The sequence below is a fragment of the Spermophilus citellus genome (genome assembly GCF_964194105.1).
Source record: "Spermophilus citellus genome assembly, chromosome: 2".
Taxonomy (NCBI): Eukaryota; Metazoa; Chordata; class Mammalia; order Rodentia; family Sciuridae; genus Spermophilus; species Spermophilus citellus.
This window is the reverse complement of record NC_138183.1, coordinates 204,401,854-204,423,741: the sequence shown is the minus strand read 5'-3', so window position 1 is coordinate 204,423,741 and position 21,888 is coordinate 204,401,854. Positions and strand designations below refer to the sequence as shown.

The 21,888-nt window shown below is 36.2% G+C and overlaps 1 pseudogene across 1 annotated transcript in view; it reads right to left on the bottom strand.

The window, feature by feature from the left end:
• Window positions 1-10,646: 10,646 nt before the first annotated feature.
• LOC308642964 (heat shock factor protein 2-like) overlaps window positions 10,647-21,888 on the bottom strand; it is a 95,970-nt pseudogene continuing 84,728 nt past the window's right edge. Inside the window, exon 7 of the transcript XR_014024395.1 lies at window positions 10,647-10,720. The product of XR_014024395.1 is annotated as a heat shock factor protein 2-like (transcript). The remainder of the gene's footprint in view (window positions 10,721-21,888) is intronic.

Sequence of the window (21,888 nt, the reverse complement as noted above, 5' to 3'; positions counted from 1 at the left end):
GCAGCTTGGCTTTCCTCACCGGCCATAGCTCCAGCTTCGCCAGGGAAATGCTTCTGGATGACTTAGGAGACCCAGAAGCAGCTTTACATCATTGTTGGAGAAAGGAAATGGAAACTACTGATTCCACACTAAGATGTGAGAATGAAAGACTGAAAGAGTATTGTACTGACCTGGAAGAAAAGCATGAAGCATCAGAGCTACAAATAAACCATCAGCCTGTAAGTTACCAAAATCAACTGCAACAGAAAGAGGTAGAGATCAGCCATCTTAAAGCAGGACAGATTGTACTGCAAGATCAAATGTTCCAACTACAGGCAGCCGCTCAATCAGTACACTCGGGAGCTTGTGGTGTGCCAACAACAACTGCACCGGCTCCGTTCGGTTCCCTGATCAGTAGTCATTTTTCAGCCTTTCGTGATGACGACATGGACTCTAGTGACATAATTTTATCACAACAAGAAACAAACAGATTATCAACTGAAGCTGCAAAACATGAATCTGAAGTTGGCCACTCGAGGCAGACTGCTGAGGCTCAGGGAACACACCATTCTGACTCAAGTGAAATCTGCAAAGTACAAAATACTATCAAGACTCTTCAACCAAACCAAAGTCCAGACATATATGATCATCAGCATGAAATTTCAGTTTGGGAGCAGAGTTCTACTGTGGCAGAAAAGGGAAAAATCCTTCCTCAGAGCTCAGCAGTGGAAGAAGTGTTCAGGCTTCAACAAGCCCTGGCTGATGCGGAGAAGGAAATCGTGAGACTAAATGGTTTAAACCAGGATAACCGTCTTGCTGAAGACCATCTGAAACTTAAAATGCATGTTGAAGCTTTAGAAAAAGAGAAGGCATCATTGAGTCAAGAAAAAGAGGAACTTCAGATGTCACTGTCAAAATTGAGCTGTGACTACCAAGTCATGAAAAACAGAGCTTCAACAGACATGAATTTGAATGTACAATTACTAGACTTAAAACTTCACTTGAAGGCAAAGGAGGAAGAACTGAATCAGACTATCAATGAAAAGAAAATGCTGATAGCTGAGTTAGAAGAACGAGAAGCTGAAGTTAGCAACTTAAGGCAAAATCTTTCTGAAGAGGAACAGCTCAATGAAAATTTAAAGAAAGTTGCTGTTGAACTCAAAACGGAAAATGAAATGTTGATTTTAGCACGTGACGATGTAAGGCGTAAGTTGGAAGAATCTATTGCTGCTTACAATCAAATCTCTCAAGAAAAAGACACTATCACGGAGACTCTCAAAAGAGACAAAGAAGAGATTGAAGCCAAACTGCACCAGGCAGAAAAAAGACTGTTGGAAGAAGCAAATAATCACAGGCAGACTATTCAGGAACTCTCCAATGCACATAATTTGAATACCTCTGCCTTAAAGCTGAAACACGAATGTGTAGTTCAACTCAGTCAAGAGAAGGACTTTGAAATAGCAGGACTCAAAAAGAATATTGAGCAAATGACTGCTGATGAAAAAGAAACTGATGAAATTTTGGCATCTTATGTAGAAGAACAGGAGCGATTGATACAAGTCATAAATGAGAAAGAAGTTTTTATTGAAAAACTCGAAGAAAAAAGTTCACAACTACAAAAGGATTTAGATACGTGTTCTCAGGCCTTAGGAGAAAATGAAACTTTAAGGCAATCCATTGAAAGAAAGGACAGAAGTCTTACCTACATGAAAGCAGAAAACAACTATCTGCGAGTAGAATTGGAAATACTTAGGGAACAGCACAATCAAGCTGAGCCTACAGTGGCTGAGCCTACAGCTCTTGATGCTGTCACAGAACTAGAATTGGAGGTATCTCAACTGAATATAGTCAAAAATCATCTGGAAGATGAAATTCAAGACCATCTGAATATCATTGAAAACCAAAACCAGCGTAAAATGCAACTACTTCAGTCTTTACAGGAGCAGAAGGAGGAAATGGATGAATTTAAGTACAAATATGAGCAGATGAATGCTGCGCATAGCCAGTTAATTTTAGAAAAAGAGGAGGAAATTAAGAACTTGCAGAAAACTATTGAAGAACTAAAAGCCCAGTTGCCTGGAGGGAAAGGAGATGCTCAAACACTGAATTCTGATATTTTTCAAGAGACCAAAGTAAAAATCCTAAGAGAAAAAGAGGTTCAACACTTACGGGACCAAGAATTACGCCTAAACCGGGAGCTAGAAAGGCTACGCAGCCATCTCTTGGAATCAGAAGAGTCTTACACCCAGGAAATTTTGGCTGCAGAAGACAAAGAAAAACAGTCAATAGCTGAATGGAAGAACAAGGCCGAAAAGCTAGAAGGAGAAGTATCATCATTGCAGGAACGTTTGGATGAAGCAAATGCTCTGTTGGATTCTGCTTCCAGACTGAGAGAAGACTTAGATCTCAAGGAAGAACGGATGGAAGAACTGAAAAAACAAAACGAGCTCCGAAAAGAAATGTTGGACCATGCACAACAGAAATTGTCGACTTTGGTCAACAGCGCAGAAGGAAAAGTGGACAAAGTCCTCATGCGAAACCTTTTTATTGGTCATTTCCAGACACCAAAGGACAAACGTCGTGAAGTATTGCAGTTGATGGGGCGCTTCCTGGACATTCCAAAGGACGAAATGGAGCAGTTGCTGAATAAAGATTATGGTGGTGTCAGTAAGTGGATGAGTAGTTTGGCTTGGAGGGGCTTCAAAAAGTGTCCCCAACATACCTCTGAGACGAATCAACAACCTGTGCTTAATAATTCTTTTTCAGAACTCTTTGTCAAATTTCTGGAAACGGAATCTCATCCCTCTGTCCCACCACCAAAACTTTCTGCCATGTCATGGATTGTCTAGACTCACCAGGAAAGAGAGAGCAAGGTGTAAATGTACCAGGAAATGTTAAAGATGGAGCCAAATTAAGAGCTGGCAGAAGCACCAACGGGAATCCACTCTTGGTTCCATGTTCTGCAGCTGTGCCTCTTAGTAACCTAGCTGGAGTTGGACTTGGTGGACCTGGGCATCCTCTTTTTAAACCCATTGCAGATTTCATGCCCACCTTTACACCATTGCCAGTGTCCCTGGACAATAGTGCCAGAGTTGTACTCCAGGATCTTCTACATATTTAGCATTTGAAAGAAGCCATAACCCTTTTTTTATGTTTTACAGCATGGCCTTTTGAAAAAGTACTCATGTGTTTGTAGACAAAAAGAGAAAGCAAAAAAGCTGGTATATGTAAGTGTATAGCTACTAGGTATTTTATTTTTTTAGTTGTTGTTGTTGTGATTTTGTTGCTATAGTACTTTTTAAAAAATTTGTTTTGTTTTTTGTAGCACTTTTTGTTCATAGAATTTTGTTCCAATGTAGCAGATAATCATCGCCAGTTATCAATTCTGATGTACTTTTGTGAGCAACTGTACAGAGCAGCCTTCTTGAACCACTAGTTCCAACCTCTTTTTTTTAAAACAATAATAATATTTCTTAAATTTAACGGCATTCAGATAAAAACGATACATGTAATTACAGGAAACAAGAAAAATCCAACCCATAAGAAGGATGTCTCAGATTTAGAGTACATGAAAACCAAATATAATGTTGCAAAAAGTTGAGAATATTTAGTTTATCCAAGATAACATTGTACAACTACCACGCGAAAATTCCAATGGGGAGGACCTAAACATGAAGCTTAGTGGATAAATTCTAAGATGCTTTGCATCCAGATTCTATGACCCCTATCCATTTTGCTTATTTCCATTTCTATACGAAAGTCACTTCACATTAATTCAGTCTTCCAGATGATAAATATGTCCAGAAGGAAGAGTATTTTTATGAGTCAACCCCAAGGTGGGATCACATGATCCACTGCCAATGGAAAAGTTAATTAGTAAGAATGTATCATTAAATATCTCGACTGCTTATCTACATACTATTGGGGGCTCTACAATAATTCTTATAAACACATTTTATAAAACATTTGATCAAAACAAGTTGGGGAGAGAAATAAGCTAACAACAGCTTTTGAAAGATGAAAAGCTTTAAAATAGGAGTAGTTATAACCTTTTGATAAATTAAGGTAAAAGATGAATCAAAAGTTTCCAGCTTAAGTAGGTGAAATCAGAGAAGAGAAAAAGCAGATTGCATAGCACATACTTCTCTGACACCTGTAGTTTCTAAAACCATTCAGAACATTTTTGTTAAAATTAATTTAAACAAAATTTAATATATTTTTAAATATAAATTATATCATCATTTAATATAAATTAACCTAATTTAAATTAATTTTATTAGTAGTATTATTTAAATTTCTTTTATTAATACTATGGTTTGATTTAAATTTATTTTATTAATTGATGTTGTTTGTTAACTTATATTAAATTATAGTATGATTTATATTTAAAAACTCATTAAATTTTATTTAAATTAATACAATTTAACAAAGTAAATTTAACATAATATAGGTTGAATTATTTAATTTTAATTTTAATAATAATGCTCTTAGTTGTTTTGGAAATCACAGGTGGCAGTGAAGTATTAGCTATATTATCTTCTTTTTTCTCCTCTTTGATTTTACCTAACTTAAGCTAGAACCTTTTGGTTTCTTTTGTTTTACTTTACAAAAATTAAAAAAAAGGAAGAAAAACACCTAGTAGCTACACACATATCAGCTTTTCCTTTCTTATTTCTAAATTTCACCTTAACATTTACATTATTTTACCAAAATTAAGATGCCATCAGTTGTTACTCCTGAGAAGAATATCAAAGTATATATTTTGCTTCGACCTGCCAAATTACTTGGAATCTTATTCCAGTAGACTTCACATGATTGGGAAAAGCAGAATTCAGATTTGTCATGAGAGATTTTTATATATTCGGCTCACTCCATTGTGTCTAGGTGAGCCTTTGGGTTTCAATGCCTGGAAACACACTTCTTATATTTCAGAATTGAAGAGCTCTTCGAAACAGCGACCTCACTGCATTCTTGAGAAAAATATGTTATACAGGTACTCAGAAAATTACAAAGATTAATATAGATTCAAGATTTTTTTTAAGACAAGGGGTTTAATGGAGAAAACAGCAAGATAGCCTTAGAAATTTCATACTCCCTGCATTCTTAGGAAAAGCTTCTATATTGTAAAGAATAACACCAAACAGAAAAGTTCCTAAGAAAATATTGTGCTTTCAGTTTCCTTGTCTCATAAATTTTATTAAAGTTTCATTAAAGACCCTGTATTTGCTAGCCTTTTTATTAAATACTTTTTTGAGATATTCTATTAATGTCTATGACTGGATTTTATTTGGTCTCACATTAATGTCGCTCCCTGTGACAAACGGTACATGGGAGGCAGGCAGGATCAGCCTGTCCTCTCCGAGGCACCAGCTGTCGGAACCAGGCTCTGACAGAGGTAGTGAAGGGCACTAGCGTCTCCTGGACTGAGCGAGAGGGTAAGTATCTGAGTAATATTAATTGTGTATAAATGCCACATTTTTTATGCATTCATCTACTAAGTTGTTTCCACAATTTAGCTAATGTGAATTTTGCTGCTATAAACATTGATGTGGCTGTGTCCCTGTAGTATGCAGTTTTTAAGTCCTTTGGGTATAGACCAAAAAGAGGGATAGCTAGGTCAAATGGTGGTTCTATTCCCAAATTTCCAAGGAATCTCCAAACTGCTCTCCATATTGGCTCCACCAATCTACAGTCCCACCGACAGTGTAGGAGTGTACATTTTTCCTGAAATCCTCACCAACACTTATCGTTGTTGTCTTCATCATAGCTGCCATTTTCAAAAATCGCTGACATGCTAACTGGAGTGAGGTGCAATTAAACCCCTATCTCTCACCATGCACAAAACTCCACTCAAATGAATCAAGGACCTAGGAATAAAACCAGAGAGCTTGCATGTAACAGAAGAAAATCATATGGCATTAGTCCCAAAATTCCTTAATAAGACTCCTATAGCACAAGAATTAAAATCAAGTATCAATAAATGAGATAAGATTCAAACTAAAAAAGTTTCTTCTGCACAAAACAAACAATCTGGGAGGTGAATAGAGATCCTACATCTTGGGAGAAAATTTTTGCCCCATCACACATCAGATAGAGCACTAATCTCTAGGGTATAGAAAGAACTCACAAATCTGAACACACACACACACACACACACACACACACACACAAATAAATAAATAAAATAAAATAACCTGGGCATCCTCTTTTTAAACCCATCGCAGATTTCATGCCCACCTTCACACCACTGCCAGTGTCCCCGGACAACAGTGCCAGACTTGTACTCTAGAATCTTCTAAATATTTAGCACTTTAAAGAAGCCATAACCCTTTTTGATGTTTTACAGCATGGCCTTTTGCAAAAGAACTCTGTATTTGTAGACAAAAAGAAAAAAAGCTGATATATATATATATATATATATATATATATATATATATATATATATAGATAGATAGATATAGATATATATATAGATATAGATACTAGGTTTTTTTTTGTTTTTTTTTTTTTTTTTTTTTTTTGCTATAGCTCTTTTTAAAAATTTTGTTTTGTTTGCTGTAGCACTTTTTGTTTATAAAATTTTGCTCCAGTGTAGCAGGTAATCATCACCAGTCTTCAATTCGGATGTACTTTTGTAAGCAACTGTACAGAGCAGCATTAGTGAACCATTAGCTCCAAACTCTTTTTTTTTTAAATGATTATATTTGTTAAATTTAACGGCATTAAGATAAAAATGATACATTTAAATAACAGGAAAGATGAAAAATCCAAACCACCTGAAGGAGATCTCAGATTTAGAGAAGAAGAAAACCAAATATGATGTTGCAAAATGTTGAGAATATTTAGTTTATCCCAAATAACCTGGTACAAGTACTAAAAGAAAATTCCAGTGCAGAGGGCCTTATCATGAAGCTTAGTGGATAAATTCTAAGATACTTTTAATCCAAATACTATGACCCCTATCCATTTTACTTATTTCCATTTCTATAGAAAAGTCACCTCACATTAATTCAGTTTTCCAGATGTTAAATATGTCCAGAAGTAAGAGTATTTTTATGAGTCAACCCCAAAGTGGAATCACATGATCCATTGCCAATGGAAAAGTTACTTAGTAAGAGTATTTCATTAAATATCTGGACTGTTTATCTACATACTTTGGGGGCTCTACAATAATGCCTATCAACACATTTTTTAAAACATTTGATCAAAAAAATTGGGGGAGAGAAAGAAGCTAACATCAGTTTTTGAAAGATGAAAGGCTTTAAAAAAGGAGTAGTTTCAACCTTTTCGTAAATTAAGGTAAAAGATAATCAAAAGTTTCTAGCTTAAGTAGGTGAAATCAGAGAAGAGAAAAAGCAGATTGCATAGCACATACTTCTCTAACACCTGTAGTTTCTAAAACCATTCAGAATATTTTTATTAAAATTAATTCAAATAAAATTTAATAAATTTTTAAATATAAATTATATTATCATTTAATATAAATTGATCTAATTTAAATTTATTTTATTAATTAATATTGTTTAAATTTATTTTATTAATACTATTGTTTGATTTAAATTTATTTTCTTAATTGATTTTTTAAATTGATTTTGATTAAATTTTAGATTGATTTATATTTAAAAGTTCATTAAATTTCATTTAAATTCATACAATTTAACAAAGTCAATTTAAATAACATTTAATATAGATTAAATCATTTAATATTAACTATATAATATAATAAAAAAATTAATAAAATTAATTTTAATAAAAATCCTCTTAGTGGTTTTAGAAACACTACAGGTGTCTGAGAAATATTAGCAAAAGCAATTCTAAGCAGGAAGTGTGAATCTGGCGGTATAGCGATACCAGATTTCAAACTGTACTACAGAGCAAGAGTAACCAAAACAGCATGGTACTGGTACCAAAACAGGCGGGTGAACCAATGGTACAGAATAGAGGACACAGAGACCAATCCACAAAATTACAACTTTCTTATATTTGATAAAGGGGCTAAAAGCATGCAATGGAGGAAGGATAGCGTCTTCAACAAATGGTGCTGGGAAAACTGGAAATCCATATACAACAAAATGAAACTCAATCCCTTTCTCTCGCCATGCACAAAAGTTAACACAAAATGGATCAAAGAGCTTGATATCAAATCAGAGACTCTGCATCTGATAGAAGAAAAAGTTGGCTCCGATCCACATATTGTGGTGCCGGGCTCCAAATTCCTTAATAGGACACCCATAGCACAAGAGTTAATAACAAGAATCAACAAATGGGACTGACTTAAACTAAAAAGTTTTTTTTTCTTTTTTTTTTTTTTTTTCTCAGCAAGAGAAACAATAAGAGAGGTAAATAGGGAGCCTACATCCTGGGAACAATTTTTTACTCCTCACACTTCAGATAGAGCCCTAATATCCAGAGTATACAAAGAACTCAAAAAATTAAACCATAAGATAACCAATAACCCAATCAACAAATGGGCCAAGGACCTGAACAGACACTTCTCAGAGGAGGACATACAATCAATCAACAAGTACATGAATAAATGCTCACCATCTCTAGCAGTCAGAGAAATGCAAATCAAAACCACCCTAAGATATCACCTCACTCCAGTAAGACTGGCATCCATTATGAAGTCAAACAACAATAAGAACTGGCGAGGATGTGGGGAAAAGGGTACACTTGTACATTGCTGGTGGGACTGCAAATTGGTGCAGCCAATTTGGAAAGCATTATGGAGATTCCTTGGAAAGCTGGGAATGGAACCACCATCCAACCCAGCTATTCCCCTTCTCGGACTATTCCCAGAGACCTAAAAAGAGCACACTATAGGGATACAGCTACATCAATGTTCATAGCAGCACAATTCACAATAGCTAGAACGTGGAACCAACCTAGATGCCAGTCAATAGATGAATGGATAAAAAAATGTGGCATTTGTACACAATGGAATATTACTCAGCACTAAAAAATAACAAAATCGTGGCATTTGCCGGGAAATGGATGGCATGAGAGCAGATTATGCTAAGTGAAGTTAGCCAATCCCTAGAAAAGAAATGCTGACTTTCTTCTTTCATATAAGGAGGGGGGACTCAAAACAGAGCAGGCTGGAAGAGCATGAAAAGAAGATTACCATTTAGAAGGGACAAGAGGTGGGAGGGAATGGGAGAGAGAAGGGGAATTTCATGGAAATGGAAGGATACCCTCATTGTTATACAAAATTACATATAAGAGGATGTGAGGGGAAAGGGGAAAAAAGGAGAGAAATGAATTACGGTAGATGGGGTAGAGAGAGATTATGGGAGGGGAGGGGAGGGGACAGAAGGGGGGATAGGGAGGGAATAGGAAAGGCAGCAGAATATAGCAGACACTAGTATGGCAGTATGTATAAACTCAGATGTATAACCAATGTGATCCTGCAAACTGTACACGTGGTAAAAATAAGAATTCATACCCCACTTGAATCAAATGTATGAAATATGATATGTCAAGATCATTGTAATGTTTTGAGCAAACAATAAAAATTTTAAAAAAGAAACAAGAAGAGACAAGGCCCATATTAAAGAGATTTTAAAATTCTACTGAAATCTATAAGAAAATGTTTGAATGAGTTATGAGGTATTAAAAAAAAGTACAAACTTAATATCTTGCATAGAATTTATCACCCTATGTTTATAGACTCAAAAAGCTTTCATTATTTTAATCTTCAACTGTGTTTTAACAAAGCCACATTATTAAGGGCTCTCTACTTCTGGCTTATTCTTTCTTACTTAGTCTTTTCCCCCATATGAGATCCTCACCACCGCAGTCATCAATGGCTGACCTTGCATTATAATTCAAGGATCACTCTATGTAACATCTTCTCCATTGATTGACTGTATTCAATTGCACTTCATAGCAGGAAATGTATATAACACAGCTTTACGTTGCTCACAATACCTTGTACTTTGGGGGCACTGAATACATGTATAAGGATATACTTATGATTATTGGATGCTTTTTGTCACATGTGTTCGCGAATGAGCCAGGGTTTTCCCTCCATATCCCCCATAGTTTCCAGGAATATTCCAAACATAGTTAGAAGAGGAGAAATGCTTTTATTTGGATGGTCAGTTTTGAATACAGTAGGTAGGTATCTCTCTCAGATTGAAATATAAAATGACAAACAGCTGTGCTCAGAGTGAACCATGCTAGAAGACTGAATCTGAGTGATCAGAAATGCCTTTCAGCAGTAGGAGCAACAACCACTGGAACCAGATTCAAGCCAAATGTGATAGGTCTTACACTGAAAAAGGATCATTATTTGTGATTTAAAACAATAAACAAACACAGAACACCTAAAGAGAAGGAGGCACCCTGCTATAATTTGGATCTGGAATGTTGCCCAAAGGTCATGTGTTGAAAGCTTGGACCCCAATGTAACAGCATTCAGAACGGACTCTACAGAAAGGTGAATTGAATCCTGGGCTCTAACCTCATCTGTGGATCAATCCACTGATGGGTTCACGATTGGACAGGACTATTGGGAGTTGGTACAAACTGTGGGCGGTAGGGCCTAGTTGGAGGGTAGGTCATTGGAGTTGATTCCCTGGAAGGGTACATCATATTCCTCAGTCCTTTCTTCCCCCTCACCTGATCTCCATGATCTCCATGAGTTGATCCCCTGATCTCCATGAGTTGAGCAGCTCTGTTTTGAAGCCAGGCTCTCTGTCATGGTAATCTGCCTCACTTCAGGCCACAGCAATGGAGCCTGAAATTGAACCAAAATAAATATTTACTCATTTAATTTTCTCAGGTATGTTGTCAAAGTGATGAAAAAGTCTTCACACACACACACACACACACACACACACACACACACACACACACAGGAGGAATGGTCTAAAGGGAGAAAAGGACACTTGGTATTGTTGATGCCTTCTTCAACAGTAGACACAGCTGGGGTACAGCGTGGATTCGCACTTCAGCAGATGCTAAAAGGGGCTTAAATTTTTATATTAGTCTTTTATGAGGAGAGATTGACTAACACAGGCCTGATTTCTCTCTCAGATTTGGAGATGAATAAGAAGGACCAAGAAGATTTCCTTTTCTAGCACAGGACACAAATGCAGTCACTAGTTTCTGATACCAATCTGAGTAATTATGTCTACTTGCTCTATCTTCAAGGCAAGAGACATTATGAGGTGATTAATATAATCCTTAGAATCTATTTAACCATTAATTTTCCAAAAATTCTTCCTTTTTTTAAATTTTATTTCTGCCACCTTGAGGTTTTGTTCCCTGAACAGACATATAGAAAGAACAGCTCAAGGAAAAGAGTCTCCTGAATATGGGCTCTGGGAAGAGAGTAATGGGAGCAAACCCAAACCCCTTCTAAAGGGTAATGAGGAAAATGATCCTAAACAAAACAAAAAGCAAATATGAACAAAGTGGCAGCAGGCTCTATTTGTTGGCCACTTTCTCTGCACCAGCCATCAGGTGAGAACTACACACTATGTTCTCATTTACTGTTCAACTCATGCTTGTGAGAGAGGTTTTCTAAATGCATTCTGTCAGTTTAGCTCCAAAATTGCTTTGGTCCCAACTGGTATGTCTGTTACAGCCCATGTGCTTCATCTCTTTGCTTTGTCCCCAACTCTACAAAACTGCCTCCTCATTAACTTGTTGGAATTTAAACACCTTGGAAACCAGGGCCTTATCTTAACTCCTTCTGATCCTTAGAGGTATGGGAATTAAATTTAGGATTGTTACTCCATAGTAGAAAATTTCTCAACTTTTTATTTCACTCTGTACTGTTTAAACCTGGATTATATTTGGCATTGATAAACAACAATAGGTTAAGTGAACATCAACCTATTGGCTCTAAAACAAATTTTCTTAAGTGGAATTTAAGTGGAATTTTTGAGCACTTAAATAAACTCAATCAGAATTAACAAGGACCAAATTATATTAAAATGAACTCGAAAATTTATAGATTAACAGCAAAAATTTATTTTTGGAAAGGGTAAAGATGGTTCTTTAGTGACATTTAATCCATATTATAATTTGAATTCTGAGAATGATTAAGACTTTGTGATGGTTAATTTTACATGTTAACTCGTCTGGGCTACGATGCCCAGACACTTGGCCAACTTTTATTCTGGGTGTGTCTGTGCTGGTGTTATGGGGTGACATTTACTTTTGAATCGGGGACTTTTAGTTAAATAGATTCCATTCTGTAATGGAGAGAGACCTCACCTCGTCAACCGAATGCAACTGAATGGGACAAAAAGCCCACCTCTCCCAGACAAGAGGGAACTGTCCAGTGAACTACCTTTGGATTTCATCTACAACACTGATTCTTCCTGGCTCCACAGCACACTGCCTTGGGACTCAAACTAGAACACTTTCCTGGATCTCTAGCTCCTCCCAGCCAACCCTGCCCAATCCTGTGAGCCAACAGCTGACAGGCAAGTGCAGGGAAGAAGCAGAGGCCCTGCAGGGGGTGAGTGTGTGCTACTGGATGCCAGTCCCTGGTCAAAGCGCAGGACAGGCTTCTGAGTTTACAGGCAGGAAGGGATGATTAGTGTTGGTGGAGCCCCAGGAACCCCGCGCTCTGAGGAATTCTGAGCGCTTGGGTCATAATTGACCCCGGCAACGCCAGAGGACGTTCGGGGCAGAGAAGTGGACGGTGATGGACGCGCTTTTCAGAGCTGGTCCGATGGATCACTGAAGTGGCCACGATGTGGTCCTGGTTTGGAGGCCTGGGCTCAGGCTTGGGCCACTTCTTGGGTCAGGTGGGGAGCAGCTTGGCTTTCCTCACCGGCCATAGCTCCAGCTTCGCCAGGGAAATGCTTCTGGATGACTTAGGAGACCCAGAAGCAGCTTTACATCATTGTTGGAGAAAGGAAATGGAAACTACTGATTCCACACTAAGATGTGAGAATGAAAGACTGAAAGAGTATTGTACTGACCTGGAAGAAAAGCATGAAGCATCAGAGCTACAAATAAACCATCAGCCTGTAAGTTACCAAAATCAACTGCAACAGAAAGAGGTAGAGATCAGCCATCTTAAAGCAGGACAGATTGTACTGCAAGATCAAATGTTCCAACTACAGGCAGCCGCTCAATCAGTACACTCGGGAGCTTGTGGTGTGCCAACAACAACTGCACCGGCTCCGTTCGGTTCCCTGATCAGTAGTCATTTTTCAGCCTTTCGTGATGACGACATGGACTCTAGTGACATAATTTTATCACAACAAGAAACAAACAGATTATCAACTGAAGCTGCAAAACATGAATCTGAAGTTGGCCACTCGAGGCAGACTGCTGAGGCTCAGGGAACACACCATTCTGACTCAAGTGAAATCTGCAAAGTACAAAATACTATCAAGACTCTTCAACCAAACCAAAGTCCAGACATATATGATCATCAGCATGAAATTTCAGTTTGGGAGCAGAGTTCTACTGTGGCAGAAAAGGGAAAAATCCTTCCTCAGAGCTCAGCAGTGGAAGAAGTGTTCAGGCTTCAACAAGCCCTGGCTGATGCGGAGAAGGAAATCGTGAGACTAAATGGTTTAAACCAGGATAACCGTCTTGCTGAAGACCATCTGAAACTTAAAATGCATGTTGAAGCTTTAGAAAAAGAGAAGGCATCATTGAGTCAAGAAAAAGAGGAACTTCAGATGTCACTGTCAAAATTGAGCTGTGACTACCAAGTCATGAAAAACAGAGCTTCAACAGACATGAATTTGAATGTACAATTACTAGACTTAAAACTTCACTTGAAGGCAAAGGAGGAAGAACTGAATCAGACTATCAATGAAAAGAAAATGCTGATAGCTGAGTTAGAAGAACGAGAAGCTGAAGTTAGCAACTTAAGGCAAAATCTTTCTGAAGAGGAACAGCTCAATGAAAATTTAAAGAAAGTTGCTGTTGAACTCAAAACGGAAAATGAAATGTTGATTTTAGCACGTGACGATGTAAGGCGTAAGTTGGAAGAATCTATTGCTGCTTACAATCAAATCTCTCAAGAAAAAGACACTATCACGGAGACTCTCAAAAGAGACAAAGAAGAGATTGAAGCCAAACTGCACCAGGCAGAAAAAAGACTGTTGGAAGAAGCAAATAATCACAGGCAGACTATTCAGGAACTCTCCAATGCACATAATTTGAATACCTCTGCCTTAAAGCTGAAACACGAATGTGTAGTTCAACTCAGTCAAGAGAAGGACTTTGAAATAGCAGGACTCAAAAAGAATATTGAGCAAATGACTGCTGATGAAAAAGAAACTGATGAAATTTTGGCATCTTATGTAGAAGAACAGGAGCGATTGATACAAGTCATAAATGAGAAAGAAGTTTTTATTGAAAAACTCGAAGAAAAAAGTTCACAACTACAAAAGGATTTAGATACGTGTTCTCAGGCCTTAGGAGAAAATGAAACTTTAAGGCAATCCATTGAAAGAAAGGACAGAAGTCTTACCTACATGAAAGCAGAAAACAACTATCTGCGAGTAGAATTGGAAATACTTAGGGAACAGCACAATCAAGCTGAGCCTACAGTGGCTGAGCCTACAGCTCTTGATGCTGTCACAGAACTAGAATTGGAGGTATCTCAACTGAATATAGTCAAAAATCATCTGGAAGATGAAATTCAAGACCATCTGAATATCATTGAAAACCAAAACCAGCGTAAAATGCAACTACTTCAGTCTTTACAGGAGCAGAAGGAGGAAATGGATGAATTTAAGTACAAATATGAGCAGATGAATGCTGCGCATAGCCAGTTAATTTTAGAAAAAGAGGAGGAAATTAAGAACTTGCAGAAAACTATTGAAGAACTAAAAGCCCAGTTGCCTGGAGGGAAAGGAGATGCTCAAACACTGAATTCTGATATTTTTCAAGAGACCAAAGTAAAAATCCTAAGAGAAAAAGAGGTTCAACACTTACGGGACCAAGAATTACGCCTAAACCGGGAGCTAGAAAGGCTACGCAGCCATCTCTTGGAATCAGAAGAGTCTTACACCCAGGAAATTTTGGCTGCAGAAGACAAAGAAAAACAGTCAATAGCTGAATGGAAGAACAAGGCCGAAAAGCTAGAAGGAGAAGTATCATCATTGCAGGAACGTTTGGATGAAGCAAATGCTCTGTTGGATTCTGCTTCCAGACTGAGAGAAGACTTAGATCTCAAGGAAGAACGGATGGAAGAACTGAAAAAACAAAACGAGCTCCGAAAAGAAATGTTGGACCATGCACAACAGAAATTGTCGACTTTGGTCAACAGCGCAGAAGGAAAAGTGGACAAAGTCCTCATGCGAAACCTTTTTATTGGTCATTTCCAGACACCAAAGGACAAACGTCGTGAAGTATTGCAGTTGATGGGGCGCTTCCTGGACATTCCAAAGGACGAAATGGAGCAGTTGCTGAATAAAGATTATGGTGGTGTCAGTAAGTGGATGAGTAGTTTGGCTTGGAGGGGCTTCAAAAAGTGTCCCCAACATACCTCTGAGACGAATCAACAACCTGTGCTTAATAATTCTTTTTCAGAACTCTTTGTCAAATTTCTGGAAACGGAATCTCATCCCTCTGTCCCACCACCAAAACTTTCTGCCATGTCATGGATTGTCTAGACTCACCAGGAAAGAGAGAGCAAGGTGTAAATGTACCAGGAAATGTTAAAGATGGAGCCAAATTAAGAGCTGGCAGAAGCACCAACGGGAATCCACTCTTGGTTCCATGTTCTGCAGCTGTGCCTCTTAGTAACCTAGCTGGAGTTGGACTTGGTGGACCTGGGCATCCTCTTTTTAAACCCATTGCAGATTTCATGCCCACCTTTACACCATTGCCAGTGTCCCTGGACAATAGTGCCAGAGTTGTACTCCAGGATCTTCTACATATTTAGCATTTGAAAGAAGCCATAACCCTTTTTTTATGTTTTACAGCATGGCCTTTTGAAAAAGTACTCATGTGTTTGTAGACAAAAAGAGAAAGCAAAAAAGCTGGTATATGTAAGTGTATAGCTACTAGGTATTTTATTTTTTTAGTTGTTGTTGTTGTGATTTTGTTGCTATAGTACTTTTTAAAAAATTTGTTTTGTTTTTTGTAGCACTTTTTGTTCATAGAATTTTGTTCCAATGTAGCAGATAATCATCGCCAGTTATCAATTCTGATGTACTTTTGTGAGCAACTGTACAGAGCAGCCTTCTTGAACCACTAGTTCCAACCTCTTTTTTTTAAAACAATAATAATATTTCTTAAATTTAACGGCATTCAGATAAAAACGATACATGTAATTACAGGAAACAAGAAAAATCCAACCCATAAGAAGGATGTCTCAGATTTAGAGTACATGAAAACCAAATATAATGTTGCAAAAAGTTGAGAATATTTAGTTTATCCAAGATAACATTGTACAACTACCACGCGAAAATTCCAATGGGGAGGACCTAAACATGAAGCTTAGTGGATAAATTCTAAGATGCTTTGCATCCAGATTCTATGACCCCTATCCATTTTGCTTATTTCCATTTCTATACGAAAGTCACTTCACATTAATTCAGTCTTCCAGATGATAAATATGTCCAGAAGGAAGAGTATTTTTATGAGTCAACCCCAAGGTGGGATCACATGATCCACTGCCAATGGAAAAGTTAATTAGTAAGAATGTATCATTAAATATCTCGACTGCTTATCTACATACTATTGGGGGCTCTACAATAATTCTTATAAACACATTTTATAAAACATTTGATCAAAACAAGTTGGGGAGAGAAATAAGCTAACAACAGTTTTTGAAAGATGAAAAGCTTTAAAATAGGAGTAGTTATAACCTTTTGATAAATTAAGGTAAAAGATGAATCAAAAGTTTCCAGCTTAAGTAGGTGAAATCAGAGAAGAGAAAAAGCAGATTGCATAGCACATACTTCTCTGACACCTGTAGTTTCTAAAACCATTCAGAACATTTTTGTTAAAATTAATTTAAACAAAATTTAATATATTTTTAAATATAAATTATATCATCATTTAATATAAATTAACCTAATTTAAATTAATTTTATTAGTAGTATTATTTAAATTTCTTTTATTAATACTATGGTTTGATTTAAATTTATTTTATTAATTGATGTTGTTTGTTAACTTATATTAAATTATAGTATGATTTATATTTAAAAACTCATTAAATTTTATTTAAATTAATACAATTTAACAAAGTAAATTTAACATAATATAGGTTGAATTATTTAATTTTAATTTTAATAATAATGCTCTTAGTTGTTTTGGAAATCACAGGTGGCAGTGAAGTATTAGCTATATTATCTTCTTTTTTCTCCTCTTTGATTTTACCTAACTTAAGCTAGAACCTTTTGGTTTCTTTTGTTTTACTTTACAAAAATTAAAAAAAAGGAAGAAAAACACCTAGTAGCTACACACATATCAGCTTTTCCTTTCTTATTTCTAAATTTCACCTTAACATTTACATTATTTTACCAAAATTAAGATGCCATCAGTTGTTACTCCTGAGAAGAATATCAAAGTATATATTTTGCTTCGACCTGCCAAATTACTTGGAATCTTATTCCAGTAGACTTCACATGATTGGGAAAAGCAGAATTCAGATTTGTCATGAGAGATTTTTATATATTCGGCTCACTCCATTGTGTCTAGGTGAGCCTTTGGGTTTCAATGCCTGGAAACACACTTCTTATATTTCAGAATTGAAGAGCTCTTCGAAACAGCGACCTCACTGCATTCTTGAGAAAAATATGTTATACAGGTACTCAGAAAATTACAAAGATTAATATAGATTCAAGATTTTTTTTAAGACAAGGGGTTTAATGGAGAAAACAGCAAGATAGCCTTAGAAATTTCATACTCCCTGCATTCTTAGGAAAAGCTTCTATATTGTAAAGAATAACACCAAACAGAAAAGTTCCTAAGAAAATATTGTGCTTTCAGTTTCCTTGTCTCATAAATTTTATTAAAGTTTCATTAAAGACCCTGTATTTGCTAGCCTTTTTATTAAATACTTTTTTGAGATATTCTATTAATGTCTATGACTGGATTTTATTTGGTCTCACATTAATGTCGCTCCCTGTGACAAACGGTACATGGGAGGCAGGCAGGATCAGCCTGTCCTCTCCGAGGCACCAGCTGTCGGAACCAGGCTCTGACAGAGGTAGTGAAGGGCACTAGCGTCTCCTGGACTGAGCGAGAGGGTAAGTATCTGAGTAATATTAATTGTGTATAAATGCCACATTTTTTATGCATTCATCTACTAAGTTGTTTCCACAATTTAGCTAATGTGAATTTTGCTGCTATAAACATTGATGTGGCTGTGTCCCTGTAGTATGCAGTTTTTAAGTCCTTTGGGTATAGACCAAAAAGAGGGATAGCTAGGTCAAATGGTGGTTCTATTCCCAAATTTCCAAGGAATCTCCAAACTGCTCTCCATATTGGCTCCACCAATCTACAGTCCCACCGACAGTGTAGGAGTGTACATTTTTCCTGAAATCCTCACCAACACTTATCGTTGTTGTCTTCATCATAGCTGCCATTTTCAAAAATCGCTGACATGCTAACTGGAGTGAGGTGCAATTAAACCCCTATCTCTCACCATGCACAAAACTCCACTCAAATGAATCAAGGACCTAGGAATAAAACCAGAGAGCTTGCATGTAACAGAAGAAAATCATATGGCATTAGTCCCAAAATTCCTTAATAAGACTCCTATAGCACAAGAATTAAAATCAAGTATCAATAAATGAGATAAGATTCAAACTAAAAAAGTTTCTTCTGCACAAAACAAACAATCTGGGAGGTGAATAGAGATCCTACATCTTGGGAGAAAATTTTTGCCCCATCACACATCAGATAGAGCACTAATCTCTAGGGTATAGAAAGAACTCACAAATCTGAACACACACACACACACACACACACACACACACACACACACAAATAAATAAATAAAATAAAATAACCTGGGCATCCTCTTTTTAAACCCATCGCAGATTTCATGCCCACCTTCACACCACTGCCAGTGTCCCCGGACAACAGTGCCAGACTTGTACTCTAGAATCTTCTAAATATTTAGCACTTTAAAGAAGCCATAACCCTTTTTGATGTTTTACAGCATGGCCTTTTGCAAAAGAACTCTGTATTTGTAGACAAAAAGAAAAAAAGCTGATATATATATATATATATATATATATATATATATATATAGATAGATATAGATATATATATAGATATAGATACTAGGTTTTTTTTTTGTTTTTTTGTTTTGTTTTTTTTTTTTTTGCTATAGCTCTTTTTAAAAATTTTGTTTTGTTTGCTGTAGCACTTTTTGTTTATAAAATTTTGCTCCAGTGTAGCAGGTAATCATCACCAGTCTTCAATTCGGATGTACTTTTGTAAGCAACTGTACAGAGCAGCATTAGTGAACCATTAGCTCCAAACTCTTTTTTTTTTAAATGATTATATTTGTTAAATTTAACGGCATTAAGATAAAAATGATACATTTAAATAACAGGAAAGATGAAAAATCCAAACCACCTGAAGGAGATCTCAGATTTAGAGAAGAAGAAAACCAAATATGATGTTGCAAAATGTTGAGAATATTTAGTTTATCCCAAATAACCTGGTACAAGTACTAAAAGAAAATTCCAGTGCAGAGGGCCTTATCATGAAGCTTAGTGGATAAATTCTAAGATACTTTTAATCCAAATACTATGACCCCTATCCATTTTACTTATTTCCATTTCTATAGAAAAGTCACCTCACATTAATTCAGTTTTCCAGATGTTAAATATGTCCAGAAGTAAGAGTATTTTTATGAGTCAACCCCAAAGTGGAATCACATGATCCATTGCCAATGGAAAAGTTACTTAGTAAGAGTATTTCATTAAATATCTGGACTGTTTATCTACATACTTTGGGGGCTCTACAATAATGCCTATCAACACATTTTTTAAAACATTTGATCAAAAAAATTGGGGGAGAGAAAGAAGCTAACATCAGTTTTTGAAAGATGAAAGGCTTTAAAAAAGGAGTAGTTTCAACCTTTTCGTAAATTAAGGTAAAAGATAATCAAAAGTTTCTAGCTTAAGTAGGTGAAATCAGAGAAGAGAAAAAGCAGATTGCATAGCACATACTTCTCTAACACCTGTAGTTTCTAAAACCATTCAGAATATTTTTATTAAAATTAATTCAAATAAAATTTAATAAATTTTTAAATATAAATTATATTATCATTTAATATAAATTGATCTAATTTAAATTTATTTTATTAATTAATATTGTTTAAATTTATTTTATTAATACTATTGTTTGATTTAAATTTATTTTCTTAATTGATTTTTTAAATTGATTTTGATTAAATTTTAGATTGATTTATATTTAAAAGTTCATTAAATTTCATTTAAATTCATACAATTTAACAAAGTCAATTTAAATAACATTTAATATAGATTAAATCATTTAATATTAACTATATAATATAATAAAAAAATTAATAAAATTAATTTTAATAAAAATCCTCTTAGTGGTTTTAGAAACACTACAGGTGTCTGAGAAATATTAGCAAAAGCAATTCTAAGCAGGAAGTGTGAATCTGGCGGTATAGCGATACCAGATTTCAAACTGTACTACAGAGCAAGAGTAACCAAAACAGCATGGTACTGGTACCAAAACAGGCGGGTGAACCAATGGTACAGAATAGAGGACACAGAGACCAATCCACAAAATTACAACTTTCTTATATTTGATAAAGGGGCTAAAAGCATGCAATGGAGGAAGGATAGCGTCTTCAACAAATGGTGCTGGGAAAACTGGAAATCCATATACAACAAAATGAAACTCAATCCCTTTCTCTCGCCATGCACAAAAGTTAACACAAAATGGATCAAAGAGCTTGATATCAAATCAGAGACTCTGCATCTGATAGAAGAAAAAGTTGGCTCCGATCCACATATTGTGGTGCCGGGCTCCAAATTCCTTAATAGGACACCCATAGCACAAGAGTTAATAACAAGAATCAACAAATGGGACTGACTTAAACTAAAAAGTTTTTTTTTCTTTTTTTTTTTTTTTTTCTCAGCAAGAGAAACAATAAGAGAGGTAAATAGGGAGCCTACATCCTGGGAACAATTTTTTACTCCTCACACTTCAGATAGAGCCCTAATATCCAGAGTATACAAAGAACTCAAAAAATTAAACCATAAGATAACCAATAACCCAATCAACAAATGGGCCAAGGACCTGAACAGACACTTCTCAGAGGAGGACATACAATCAATCAACAAGTACATGAATAAATGCTCACCATCTCTAGCAGTCAGAGAAATGCAAATCAAAACCACCCTAAGATATCACCTCACTCCAGTAAGACTGGCATCCATTATGAAGTCAAACAACAATAAGAACTGGCGAGGATGTGGGGAAAAGGGTACACTTGTACATTGCTGGTGGGACTGCAAATTGGTGCAGCCAATTTGGAAAGCATTATGGAGATTCCTTGGAAAGCTGGGAATGGAACCACCATCCGACCCAGCTATTCCCCTTCTCGGACTATTCCCAGAGACCTAAAAAGAGCACACTATAGGGATACAGCTACATCAATGTTCATAGCAGCACAATTCACAATAGCTAGAACGTGGAACCAACCTAGATGCCAGTCAATAGATGAATGGATAAAAAAATGTGGCATTTGTACACAATGGAATATTACTCAGCACTAAAAAATAACAAAATCGTGGCATTTGCCGGGAAATGGATGGCATGAGAGCAGATTATGCTAAGTGAAGTTAGCCAATCCCTAGAAAAGAAATGCTGACTTTCTTCTTTCATATAAGGAGGGGGGACTCAAAACAGAGCAGGCTGGAAGAGCATGAAAAGAAGATTACCATTTAGAAGGGACAAGAGGTGGGAGGGAATGGG